We start from the raw sequence: 12502 nt of genomic DNA, 5'->3' as shown, positions 1-12502 counted from the left end.
ATACAATACCCAATCCTATCTAATAATAGACAAACATGGTAATTAACTGTACCTCTGACACGCTTCCCATTGGCTAATCAGGGCGATATGCAAATTAACTGCCAACCAAGATGGCGGCCGGCAGCCAGGCAGCTGAAGCGAACAGGAGGCTTGCTTGCTCCAGTGAAGGAGGAAGCCAAGGTTCCCCACCAGCTCTGAGCTGCACTCTAGGCAACAATGTTGCAATTATAGAAACTAAACAAACTCCAGAAACCTGCTTTCAGCCAGCCGGGCCTCAGAGAGCTGGAGTTGCAACAGTGTTTCAATTATAGAACCCAAACAAATTCAGATCCCTACTTTCAGCAGCCGAGGTCTCAGAGCTGGAGCCGAGCCTCAGAGCTAAAGCCGGCTCTCAGCTCCAGTGACAGCCATAGAAGATAAATAAATCCCAGAATAAAAAAAAAAAGAAAAAAAGGAGAGGTTGGGAGCTTCAGTTGCCCGCCAGCCCAGAATAAAAAAGAAAAAGAAAAAAAGGAGAGGTTGGGAGCTTCAGTTGCCCGCCAGCCTGAAAACTGCTCTTAGCCCCTCACCCAGACTGGCCGGGTACCCCAGTGGGGACCCCCACCCTGAAGGGGGTGTGACCAGCTGCAAACAGGCATCATCCCCTCATCCAGGCTGGCCAGGCACCCCAGTGGGGACTCCCACCCTGAAGCAACAAGATGGCGGCTAATTTGCATACTGAAGGCAGGCGGCAGCGGGCAAGGCTGTCTGCGGTCCAGGACCAGATCTGTGACCCTGCCAGGCAGGGGGCACCGCGGGAGGCTGTCTACTGTCCCGGGACCTGGATCTGTGGCCCTGCCGGGTGGAGGGCAGCACTTGAGGCTGTTGGCGGTCTGGGACCCGGATCTGTGACCTGGCGGGCGGGGGGCACCACGGGAGGCTGTCCGTGGTCCTGGGACAAGGATCTGTGACCCTGCCGGGCGGGGTGCAGCGCTTGAGGCCGTCAGCGGTCTGGGACCCGGATCCGTGACCTGGCAGGCAGGGGGCACTGTGGGAGACTGTCCGTGGTCCTGGGACCCAGATCTGTGACTCTGATGGGCGGGGGGCAGTGCTTGAGGCTGTCGGCGGTCTGGGACCCGGATCCGTGACCTGGCAGGCAGGGGGCACCGCGGGAGGCTGTCCACGGTCCCGGAAACCAGATCTGTGACTCTGCCGGGCGGGGGGCAGCGCTTGAGGCTATCAGCGGTCTGGGACCTGGATCCATGTCCTGGCGGGCGGGGCGGCAGTGCTTGAGGCTGTCCGCAGTCCTGGGACATGGATCCGTGACCTGGCGGGCGGGGGGGCAGCGCTTGAGGCTGGCCACGGTCCCCCGACCCAGATCTGTGATCCTGCCGGGTGGGGGGTAGTGCTTGAGACTATCTGTGGTCCCGGGACCGGGATCTGTGACCCTGCCGGGCGGGGGGCAGCACTTGAGGCTGTCCGCTGTCCCGGGACCCGGATCTGTGACCCTTCCCGGCGGGGCAGCAGCTCACACAGGGGTGGATCGGCTGGGGTTGGGCAGGGCAGGACTCCTGGCTTCCGCCCAGCCCCAATCACTCTGGGCAGGTGAGCAGTGCAGAGAGCCTCTGGACAGGGGAGGCAGGCCGGCGGAGGGCGGCCTGTACTCCCCACATGGCGGTGGTGACAGCTGTGAGCGCGCCAAGCGGAGCCTGCAGGCTGAGCTGAAGTAGCACCTGCAGGCCATCAGCGCCCAGGAGTGCCTGCACAAGATCTGCCTCCTGGCCCAGAAGGTGCAGGATCGCAGGGACAGCCACCATGGTGGAACAGACTGACGTCCTCCTGGCCGCACCACGGGGGTTTGCGGATCTGCAAAACCAGAGGCCTCCAGTGTGCACATCCCCCCCTGGTGTGCGAACATCCCCCAGCACACTGTCACCCTCCCACGCCTGCAACAGTTGCAAACCAAGGCGTGCACAAGTTCCCCCCGCCTTTCCACCACACTTCCATCAACCCAGCATGCCTTAACACCCCCACAGGATGTGCACACATCCCCTCTGATGCGCTCACGTCCTTTGGAGAGTGTCTGGGTGTTCTGGGTGCTGAGGGTGGATGCCTGTGAGATGACAGTGAGAGGGCGGAGTGGTGATGCCCTGTTCCCACGGAGGCCAGTGCAGCTACGAGATCACTCTGGGGGGTTAATGCAGATGCTGAGGCAGGAGCAGGTGCAGACAGACACACCTGGTGGGTACAGGCGGCCCTCGCTGAGGTGCCTTCGGTCAGTGTTCAAGATCAAAAACCCAGAGGCGTAGAGGAATTCCGTCCTCTCAGTGAAACAGTGGGATAGTCAGGGCGACTGTAGAGGAGGAATGTGCACTTTGGGTGCCAGCACCCATGAGCGAAGGCTGCCCTGACTGAGCCTCGCTTGCTTGGGGCCTAGCGCACTCCTGCCGGGCAGTGGGTGACAGGACGTGCTTTTCCAAATTAATGAGAGAAAATGTTGATTCTCCTGCTGCCCACGAAGGTGGAAAGTGAAGTGGGGAGACATGAGGGGAGTGAGCAAGGTTCCCTGTCTGGGGGTTCCAAATCTGCTGTTGGTTTCTTTCACCGCTGACTAGAGATATACAGGGTGTCCCCCCAAAATGTATACACACTTTGAATACCTACTAATTCCAATGATTTTAAGCATAAGAAAGAAACAACAATGGAGTTGTTATCTGTTAAAAGTGTGGGCACAAACAGGTAATTGGACATTCCCTGAGGGGTCTCAGATTGGAGAGGGTGAAGGCCAGAATGAGGGGCCCCTTTCCCCCCCCCCGACCCCAGTGCACGAATTTCATGCACCGGGCTACTAGTCCTACCTAATAAAAGAGAAACATGGTAATTAGCCGTACGTCCGCTACCCTTCCCATTGGCTAATCAGGGTGATATGCAAATTATCTGCCAGCCAAGATGGCGGCCGGCAGCCAGGCAGCTGGAAGCTAACATGAAGCTTGCTTGCTTCAGTGACGGAGGACTCCAACGTTCCCTGCCTGCCGTTGCCGGCCTCTGAGCTTCAGTTTGAAACATTGTTACAAGTATAGAAGCTAAACAAAACCCCAGAAACCTGCTTTCAGCCAGCCGGGATCTCGGAGCTGCAGTTGAAACAGTGTTTCGATTATAGAACCCAAACAAACCAGATACCTGCTTTCAGCAGCCCAGGCCTCAGAGCTGGAGCCAAGCCTCAGAGCTAAAGCTGGCCCAGAATAAAAAAGAAAAGAAAAAAAGGAGCGGTTGGGAGCTTCAGTGACCCGCCAGCCTGAAAACAGCCCTCAGCCCCTCACCCAGACTGGCCGGGGACCCCCACGCTGAAGGGGTGTGACCAGTTGCAAACAGCCATCAGCCCCTCACCCAGGCTGGCCAGGCACCGAAGCGGGACCCCCACCCTGATCCAGGACACCCTTCAGGGCAAACCAGCCAGCCCCCACCCGTGCACCAGGCCTCTATCCTATATAGTAAAAGGGTAATATGCCTCCCAGCACCAGGATCAGCAGAGCCACGAGGCCTCCCGGCACCGGGATCAGTGTGACAGGGGGCAGCAGCCAAACCCCCTGATTGCCCTGTGGCTCTGTGTGTGACAGGGGGTGGGGCCACAACCTCCCTATCTGCCCTGCTCTGTTCATGACAGGGTGCAGCACCCCAACCCCCTGATTGGCCCTGCTCTGTGTGTGACAGGGTGTGGTGCCCCAACGCCCCCCCCCCCCACGGGCCCTGCTCTGTGTGTGACGGGGTACAGCCATAACCTCCCCATTGGCCCTGCCCTGAGTATGACAGTGGTGGCACCCCAGCCCCCTGATCGGCCCTGCTCTGTGGGTGATAGAGGGCGGCACCCCAACCCCCCCACCACGGGCCCTGCTCTGTGATGTGATGGGGTAGAGCCATAACCTCCCCATCAGCCCTGCCCTGAGTGTGACAGGGTGTGGCGCCCCAACCCCCTGATCCACCCTGCTCTGTGTGTGACAGGGGGCGGTGCCTCAACTCCCCTATCGGCCCTACTCTGTGAGTGAAAGGGGGGAGCCCCTCAACCCCCTGATGGACCCTGCTCTGTGAGTGACAGGGGGCAGCGCCCCAACCCCCTGATTGGCCCTGCTCTGTGCGTGACAGGGGGTGGCGCCTCAACCTCCCCATAGACCCTGCCTTGAGTGTGATAGGGGGTGGTGCCCCAACCCCCCAATCGGCCCTACCCTGACCGTGACTGAGGGTGGCATCGCAACCTCCCAATCTGCCCTGCTCTGTGCATGACAGGGGGTGGCGCCCCAACTCCCCAATCGGCCCTGCTCTGAGCCCGACCAGGGGCTGCACCTAGGGATTGGGCCTGCCCTCTGCCACCCAGGAGCAGGCCTAAGCCAGCAGGTCGTTATCTCCCGAGGGGTCCCAGACTGCGAGAGGGCACAGGCTGGGCTGAGAGACCCCCCTACCCCCCAAGTGCACAAATTTTTGTGCACCGGGCCCCTAGTCCTATCTAATAAGGAGGGAATATGCTAATTAACTCTCACAAAATTGCAAAGATGGCGGCGCCCACAGCCAATAAGGAGGGAATATGTTAATTGACTGCCATGCCCTCAAAGATGGCGGCGCCCAGTCCCCTCAGCCCCACCGGGCAGCAGGTGCGCAACAAGGCCGGGCCTGCCCCATGCACCTGCCTCTGGAGTCCCCCAGTCCCCTTAGCCCCCCAGCCACCCAGGGCCGCCCGAGGCTCAGATAACCAGGGCCGGCCGAGGCTTGCGCTGCTGGCAGTGGCAGCAGCAGAGGTGTGATGGGAGCGTCGCCTTCCCCTGATCGCCGGGTCGCCTCCCTCCCCTGACGGCTCCCCGACTGTGAGGGGGGCAGGCCGGGCTGAGGGACCCCCTCCAAGTGCATGAATTTTCATGCACTGGGCCTCTAGTTGTATTATAACTGTGTTAAATGTGAGTGTGTGAAGCGTATGTATAATTATACAGGAGAACCTTTTCTCCAATGATACATGCTGAAGGTTCAGGGTGAAGTATCATAAAGTCTGTGACTAACTCTCAAATGGGTTGGAGGTGGAGTGAGGCAGTGCTGGTTACAGAAGGAGAGGGAGGGAGGGGGGGAGAGAGGGAGAGAGGGAGAGAGGGAGAGAGAGAGGGGGGGGGGGGAGAGGGAGAGTGCAAATGTGGCAAAGTCTCAACTGGGGAATCCAGTCTCATGACTTTATAGTTTTTAAATTTTTCAAAATAAAGTTGGAGAGAAAAAAAAAAGTGTTTTTAAAAAGTTAAAAAACAATGGGACTATTGTCCCAAAGAAATTATGTTTAGATCAGGATTCTTCAAAACCACATGCACTCCAGTCGGATCACACATCATCCAGTGCCTTTAATGCTGCTTCCTCTGAGGCTTCGTATTAGATGTCACAGGGCTCTGTGAGCTGTGCTCTGCTCAATATTTGTGACACTATGTGACTTAAGAAATCTAAGCTGCTAGAAGGTGTTCAAAGCAAGTAGCTGTGTGGAAAATTACAGGTGTAGCAGTTACAAATTAAGCTACTTTGTGGGATGTGAAAAAACTCAGAGTGAAAAAAGAAACTGGCCAATTAAAAGATTTATGGGATGTTAGGGAACCAAAGACTAAGTCCAACAGAAAAAGGAGTTTCAGTGTGTATCTACATTTTTTTATCCACCCACGAATTCTCTGGCTGTGTATATGTATATGCATATATACAAAAACAAAATGATGAAATAAACTGCCGTGGCTGGTGAGCTCAGTTGGTTAGAGCACTGTCCTGAGTTTGATCTCCAGTCAGGGCATATATAAGAATCAACCAATGAATGCATAAATAAGTGGAACAACAAATTGATTTTTTCCCCCTCTCTCTCCCCCTCCCTCCCTCCCTTTAATAAATCAATAAATAAAAATTTAAAGAAAAACTCTTGAATGCAAATTATAACATGCAGAAAACCTATCATCAAAGTAATTTCTTATAGCTCTCCTACAATAGTCTGAGGAATATTCCATTCTGTGGATAAGCTTTTTTCCCCCTAACTTTTGTGGCTCAGTGGTTAGGTGTCAACCCAGGAACCAAGAGGTAACTGGTTAGATTCCCAGTCAGGGCACATGCCAGGGTTATGGGCTCAATCCCCAGTAGAAGATGTGCAGGAGGCAGCCGACTGACTGATGCTCTCTCTCATCAATGTTTCTATCTATCCCTCTCCCTTCCTCTCTGTCTAAAAATCATTAAGATCCTTTTTTTAAAAGAATTTTAAAAATTTAATTATGCTTTATTTTAGGGCAGAGCAACTTCACATTAGGTTTTTGGTCAATGAAACCAATACTACTATCATGGTTATTAACTAAATATATAGAGGCAGCTTTTACTAAAATAAAAAGTACTCAGCATTTGAATGCTAAGATACTTTAAAATTTAGAGAAAAATTTTAATCATGAATACCACTGCAAAAGGGTTGATGGGTTCCCACAGACAGCAACTGAAGGTCTGGAGAGATATCTCAACTGTGGGGGGTTACCACTGAGAACTCTGGGGTCTAATCCCCATCCAGGGCCCCACCGCAGAGAGCACCAAAACTGAGAAGGGTAGCCACATAACATCTAGCTGTGAAATGCAGCAGGGTTGCTGTCTGACAGGGAGAGACGGCTGGAAACTCAGGCACATGCTTAAAGGGCCAACACACACAATTCCTTGTGGAACCACCCATCTTGTGCACTGACAAAGGTAGGGCAGAGTATAATGCAGCTGGGTGAGCAGAAGCCGGGATCAGGGGCCCTGGAGTTAGAGCTCAAAAGGCAGACACCCTGGTTTCCTGTGCTGAGTCATTCCTCACACTCTGGAAGTCATCTTTCTCATGGACATTTGGTATACAGGCGACCTTGCCTGGGGGGGGAGACAGTTGATCCACCCTATTGGAAAACACCTTGCCCCACAGTGGGGAGTTGCTTAGGCCCATTAACACATTGCGGACCAGTAGTTTTATTGCTAGCTTTACCCAGTGGCCAGATAAGTTTCTATTGAACAAATACAAAAAAAAAGTTTTATATAAATGTTAAAGGCATGCTTTAAAATTAAATACCCATTGCATTTTGAATTTTTTATTACATGTTCTACAAGCTAAGATCTTTTTAAAGTATGATACTTTGTAAAACACTGTTTAATATGAAGCGAGAATTCTCATGATCCGTCCGCAATGTGTTAAGAGACTGAGAATAACAATTAGCCTCCAGGCAGAAGCAATTGTCCTACCCCAGTGGTCGGCAAACTCATTAGTCGACAGAGCCAAATATCAACAGTACTTCTTCAAAATAGACTCACCCAGGCTGAAAACCGACTTCTGCACATGGGCCACAAAGTTTCAATCGCACTGTACGTGCTTGCCCGCACGTGGTATTTTGTGGAAGAGCCATACTCAAGGGGCCGAAGAGCCGCATGTTGCTCGAGAGCCGCAGTTTGCCAACCACTGCCCTACCCTATTGAAAAAAACTCTTGCCACACCTGTGGACGATTGCCTGAGGGTAATTCAAGACAAAATCCTATCTGTCTGTAGACAGAGCATGCTCCTGAGGCTTTGAATCTTTGCCTGATCTAATTAGTCATGAGCATTGTTTGACACTGTCCCACGCTAGAGAATGATACGTGTAGCAGATCTACCTAATACACAGTCACAAACCCAAACAGGCAGCCAAAATGAGGAGACAATGAAACAACCCCCAAATGAAAGAACAACAGAATTCTCCAGAAGAAGAGATAAATGAAATGGAGATAAGAAATTTATCTGATACAAAGTTCAGAATAGTGATGGTAAAGATGCTCAACAGCATAAGAAAAAATGTACCTATGAAAACAGAAATAAAGAATGACATAGCACAAATAAAGAATACATTGGGAGGGATACACAGCAGATAATGGGAAGCTGAGGATCGAATCAGTGAATTAGAAGACTGTGTTAAAAAAAATCACTTAATTGGAGAACCAAAAAGAGAAAAACAATTAAAAAAACAGGAGGACAGCTTAAGGGAGCTGTGAGACAATGTGAAATGTAATAATATTCAAATAGCATGTGTGCCAGAAGAGTCAGAAAGGGAAAAAGAGAGAACGTGTTTGAAGAAATAATGGCAGAAAACTTTCCTAACCTGATAAAGGAAAAAGTCACACAAGTCCAGGAGGCACAGAGAACCCCAAGCAAGGAGAACCCAAACAGGCCCACACCCAGACACATCACAATTAAAATCCAAAAATTAAAGACAAAGAGAATCTTAAAGCCAGCAAGAGAAAAGCAAACTATTACCTACAAAGGAGCCTCAATAAGGCTGACACCTGATTTCTCATCATAAACCCTACAGGCCAGAAGGATATGGCAAGAAGTACTCAAGGTAATGGAAAGCAAGGATCTGAAACCGTGATTACTATATCTAGCAAGGCTATCATTCAAAATAGACAGTCAAATAAAGAGCCTCCCAAACAACAAAAAAAAAGGCTAAAGCAGTGTATCACCAAGCCAGCATTACAAGAAATGCTAAAGGGACTGCTGTAATGAGAAGAAGAAATAGAGAAACCTAGGCATACAGAATTAAAATGGCAATAAATAAGTACCTATCAATAATAACCTTAAATGTAAATGGATTAAATGTTCCATTCAAAAGGTGTAGGGTAGCTGAATGGATATAAAAACATGACCCAATTATATGCTGTCTACAAGAAACCCACCTCAAAACAAAAGACATACACAGGATGAGTGAAGGGATAGAAAAAAATTCTCCATGCAAATGGAAAAGAAAAAATAACCAGAGTAGCAATACTCAGACAAAAAAGACCTCAAAATGAAGTCACTCACAAGAGACAACAAAGGTCACTACATAATACTAACGGGATTGATTTAACAATACTATATAACCCTAGTAAAAATCTATGTACCCAATATAGGAGCACCTAAATATATAAAAAAACTTCTAGAGCAGTGGTTCTCAACCTTCCTAATGACGTGACCCTTTAATACAGTTCCTCATGTTGTGGTGACCCCCAACCATAAAATTACTTTCATTGCTACTTCATAACTGTAATTTTGCTACTGTTATGAATCGTAATGTAAATATCTGATATGCAGGATGTATTTTCAGGGGTCGCGACCCACAGGTTGAGAACCGCTGTTCTAGAAGACTTTAATGGCGAGATCGACAACAATACAGTCATAGTAGGGGACTTTAACACCTCGCTGACTTCTCTGGGTAGATCTTCCAGACAAAAACTTAACAAGGAAATAGTGACTCTAAAGGACACACTGGATCAGATGGACTTAATTGACATTCATAGAACATTTCACCCCAAAGCTGCAGAATATACATTGTTCTCAAGTGCACATGGATCATTCACAAAGATAGACCACATGTTAGTACACAAAACAAGTCTCTACAAGTTCAAGAAGATTGAAATTGTCCTAGCAGGTTTGGCTCAGTGGATAGAGTGTCGGACTGTGGACTGAAGGGTCCCGGGTTTGATTCTGATCCAGGGTACATGCCTGGGTTGCAGGCTTAATCCCCAGTAGGGGGTGTGCAGGAGGCAGCCGATCAATGATTCTCTTTCATCATTGATGTTTCAATCTCTCTCTCCCTCTCCATTTCTCTCTGAAATTAATAAAAATATTTTTTAAAAAGATGACTGAAATCATATCAAGCATCTTCTCAGATCACAGTGGAATGAAATTAGAAATTAACTATAGTAAAAACAACCCAAAACATTCAAACACATGGAGACTAAGTAGCGTGTTATTAAACAATGAATGGGTTAGCAACGAGAACAAGAAATAAAAAACTTCCTGGAAACAAGTGAAAATGAACACACAATAACCCAAAATCTCTGGGACACAGCAAAAACAGTCCCAAGAGGGAAGTTCATAGTACTACCAGCCTACCTCAAAAAATAAGAAAAATCAACAATAAACTAACCCTACAACTTGAAGAACTAGAAAGAGAATAACAAGGAAAGCCCAAAGTAGCAGGAAGGAAAGAATAAAGATTAGAGCTGAAATAAATGACATAGAGCCTAAAAAACAATACAAAAAAAATCAATGAAACCAAGAGCTGGTTCTTTGAAAAGATAAACAAAATTGATGAACCATTAGCCAGACTCATCAAGAAACAAAGAGAGTGGACCCAAATAAATAAAATCAGAAACAAAAGTGGAGAAGTAACCACTTGACACCACAGAAATACAAAGGATTGTAAGAAAATGTTATGAACTACTATATGCCAACAAGCTGGACAATGTGGATGAAATGGACAAATTCCTAGAAAACTACAATCTCCTAAAACTGAATCCGAAAACCTGAACAGGCCAATAACAACAGATGAAACAGAAGCAGTAATCAAAAAACTCCCAGCAAACAAAATCCTGGGTTTGGACGGTTTGGGGAGTTTTACCAAAAATTCAAAGAAGAACTAACACCTATACTCCTCAAACTTTCCCAAAAAACCCAAGAGGAAGGAACACTTCCAAGCACTTTAAATGAGGCTAGCATTACCCGAATTCCAAAACCAGATAAACACTACAAAGAAAGAGAATGACAGGCCAATATCCCTGATGAACATAGATATTAAAATCCCCAACAAAATATCAAATCAGATCCAGCAATATATTAAAAAGATCATACACCATGATCAAGTGGGATTTATTCCAGAGGTGCAAGGTTGGTACAATATTCACAAATCAATAAATATGATAAATTGAAAGAAACAAATTGAAAGAAAAGAATCAGTGACCATATCAATAGATGCAGAAAAAGCGTTAGACAAAATCCAACACTCATTTTTGACAAAAACTCTCAACAAAGTAGAAACAGAGGAAGCATATCTCAATATGATAAAGGCCATATATGATAAACGTACAGTGAACATCATATTCAATGGGCAAAAACTAAAACCATTTCCATTAAGAACAGGAACAAGACAGGGATGTCCGCTTTCACCACTCTTATTCAACATAGTACTGGAAGTCCTAGCCACAGTGAGCAGACAAAAGAAGAAATAAAAGGCATCCAAATTGGAAAGGAAGAAGTAAAACACTCATTATTCGCAGATCACATGATATTGGACACAGAAACCCTAAAGCCTCCACCAAAAAGCTACTAGATTTAATAAATGAATTTGGCAATGTAGCAGGATACAAAATCAACACACAAAAATCAATGGCTTTTTTATACCCCAATAATGACTTCTCAGAAAGAGAAACTAAACAAGCAATCCCTTTTATCATTGCAACAACAACAAAAAATTAAAATACTTAGGAATAAACTTAACCAAGGAGGCAAAAGACTGTATTTGGAAAACTACAGAATATTGGAAAAAAGAGACAGAAGAAGATATAAACAAGTGGAAGAATATACCATGTTCATGGATTTGTAGAATCAAGATCATTAAAATGTCTATACTACCCAACGCAATCTATAGATTCAATGCAATCCCTATTAAAATACCAACAACATATCTCACAGATCCAGAACAAATATCCCCAAAATTTATATGGAACCAAAAACGACCTCAAATAGCCACAGCTATCTTGAGAAAGAACAACAAAGTTGGAGGAATCACAATACTATATTTCAAGTTATACTACAAAGCCACTGTAATCCAAACTGCCTGGTACTGGCACAAGAACAGGTATATAGATCAATGGAACAGAACAAATTGATTCAAGCCATTATGCTCAATTAATATTTGACAAAGTAGGCAAGAACATACAATGGAGTCAAGACAATCTCTTCAATAAATGGTGTTGGGAAAATTGAACAGATGAAACTAGACCACCAACTTAGACCATACACAAGAATAAACACAAAATGGATAAAAGACTTAAATGTAAATCATGAAACTGTAAAAATCCTAGAAGAAACCATAGGCAGCAAAATCTTAGATCTCTCTCATAGCAGTATGTTTACAGATACATCTCCTAGGGCAGTGGTTGGCAAACTCATTAGTCAACAGAGCCAAATATCAATAGTACTTCTTCAAAATAGACTTGCCCAGGCTGAAAATCGACTTCTGGGCATGGGCCACGAAGTTTCAATCGCACTGTCCGTGCGCTCCCGCATGTGGTATTTTGTGGAAGAGCCACACTCAAGGGGCCAAAGAGCCGCATGTGGCTCACGAGCCGCAGTTTGCTGACCACTGTCCTAGGGCAAAGAAAACTAAGGAGAAAATAAACAAATGGGATACATCAAAATAAAAAGCTTCTGCACAGCAAAAGAAACCATCAAGAAAACGCAAAGGGAGCCCACTGTATGGGAGAATATATTTGACTATGATACATCTGATAAAGGGTTAATATCCAAAATATATAAGGAACTCATACAACTTAACAGAAGGAAGACAAACAATCCAATTAAAAAATGGGCAAAGGACCTAAATAGACACACTTCTCCAAAGAGAACATACAGTGACCAAGAGACATATAAAAAAATGCTCAAAGTCATTGATCATCAGAGAGATGCAAATTAAAACAACAATGAGGTATCACCTCACACCTATCA

At 47.0% G+C, this 12502-nt stretch overlaps 2 protein-coding genes across 5 annotated transcripts in view; one reads left to right on the top strand and one right to left on the bottom strand.

Annotated features, from left to right (window-relative positions):
• MSANTD7 (Myb/SANT DNA binding domain containing 7) overlaps positions 1-12502 on the top strand; it is a 501345-nt gene that overhangs the window by 140101 nt on the left and 348742 nt on the right. The gene's annotated exons all lie outside the window — the stretch shown is intronic.
• DCLRE1C (DNA cross-link repair 1C) overlaps positions 1-12502 on the bottom strand; it is a 51895-nt gene that overhangs the window by 19877 nt on the left and 19516 nt on the right. The window lies entirely within an intron of this gene.

This window comes from Myotis daubentonii, chromosome 1, assembly GCF_963259705.1.
Source record: "Myotis daubentonii chromosome 1, mMyoDau2.1, whole genome shotgun sequence".
NCBI lineage: Eukaryota > Metazoa > Chordata > Mammalia > Chiroptera > Vespertilionidae > Myotis > Myotis daubentonii.
This window is presented reverse-complemented; position numbering and strand designations above follow the sequence as displayed.